Consider the following 1,968-nt stretch of genomic DNA (forward strand, 5'->3'; position numbering starts at 1 on the left):
TTCAAAATTTCAAATGTATTTATATTGTTTCGGAACCTGATTTTCCTGTCTTCTGTTTGGAAAGATGGTATCTGCATGCTTGTTATGAAATAATACTGCCTTCAGTTATCAGGCTCCTCCCCTGTGGAACCATCTTCCGGTCTCGGTCCAGGATGCAGAAACCATCTCTACATTTAAGAACAGACAAAAATTTACCTTCATGATAAAGCTTACAGTTTGGTCTGACTCAGGCTAGTTAGGCCCAGAGTAATGCCACTGTACAGGCTTAGACTAGGCTTAGACTGTTGGAGGATTTCCCATGATGCACTGAGCTTCTCTCTTTCCCTCTGTACACATTCATATCTGCTTGTTACTTGACTTCTTCCCAGGAGTCTTTCTGCTTTCTCACCTCGGAGTTCAGACTGATGTGGCTGCTGGAAGACACCTGCAGAGGGTGCTGCTGTTAGCATCAATGTGAGCACTAGCTCTATCAGTTCTGTATTATAACAGTATTAATAGTGGTATTATTAGAAATGTATTGGCATTACTATTACAATCACAATAGTATTAGCATTGCATTTGTAGCAGTAGCAGTTCTACCACTGTCATGAGGTTGAATGTTTGTATTATACTCAGGTTTGTTGTTTTGGTAGCTCTGGATGCGAGCTGTGATATTTGATTATTATTGCTGCTATTGCTGACATTGTTTGCTGCTGTATATCTACTTTCAGTCTCCCTTTCTCTCTGTCTGTCCTTGTCTACCTGCCTCTGTCTGACTCTTTCTCTGTCCAGGCCTGCCTGTAAATCTCTCTTTCTCTCTGTCTACCCATCTCTGTCCGTCTCTCTGTCAGCTCAGCCGCTAGAGGCAGATGGCCTTCCCTATGGAGCCAGAGGCAGTTCTCTGTCAAGACTGCCTGATTTATTTTGCATCTGTCCAAGGATCAGCATTAATAATGACAAATTCATCTACAGCACATCTTCTTTCTAAATTGAATAGGAGATCGAGAGAATGTTAAGCCAGAAAGACATAAAACTAATTATTTCTCAACTGATTTGAACTCACGACCCATATTTTTTCTTTGATGACAAATCACTACTTAAATTCAAACCAGCACCTAAATTTGTTTTATGAAAAATGCTGCAGTCTTGACCTGACCGAACAAAACCACACACTACGTTGCCATCAGGACACAGAGCAGGATCATGATGCTCAAACTGACCAGCAGATGGCAGGGTAGAGGAGACTAACTTTACAATCATTAAGCAGCCATATTTATTTTATTTTACATATTTTATATAAGTGTTGTCAGAAAATTTCAATTCTTCATTTTATTAGTACTTATATTTCAACATTCAGTTGCTGAGTGCTTCACAAGAATCAAACTATTCCTTGCCTCAATTCTTGTGGGCGATTTAAACCGTAACTGCATGTCTTCTTAAAGGCACAAGATGGCGCCGGCAGCCCAGAGGAGGCTCCAAAGTATTTGGGCGAATTTTCAGAAAGTGTGTGTGGCTGAGTCCTCTTAGAAATACATCATATCATTTAGGATTTAATCTGCAGATCATCTGCAGAATAAAAACGAAGCTTTTGGTTATTCAGCTAAATCATAAATTAATTAACATGTACGCGACAATAATTTCGTGTAATTTAATGTATTAATTGTTGTCGTAATTGTATTCATTGTATCGTAAAATGTAGTAACTGTAAATATATTACTATTGCCAGGTTAACTGTGTTTTCTCATGTTTTAATTAATTTAAAAAGTCATAATTATAATTGCCAGACTATATTTTCACCTTTAATAGTGCTGGGAAACATTGACTTGAGTATTCATTTATAAACATGCATTAACAAAAGTAATCAAAGTCCAAGTGTGTGCTGCGTTCATGTCGTGGGACAAATGGTGCGATGGCGCCCTCTCGTGGCGTCATACAGCAGCTATGCTGTTTTTATTATTTCCTGTGTGTCTATCTGCTATCTGAATGAGA

Source organism: Aulostomus chinensis, chromosome 10, assembly GCF_037954235.1.
Source record: "Aulostomus chinensis isolate RoL2024-O1b breed Wild chromosome 10, RoL_Achi_v1.0, whole genome shotgun sequence".
NCBI classification, from domain to species: Eukaryota; Metazoa; Chordata; class Actinopteri; order Syngnathiformes; family Aulostomidae; genus Aulostomus; species Aulostomus chinensis.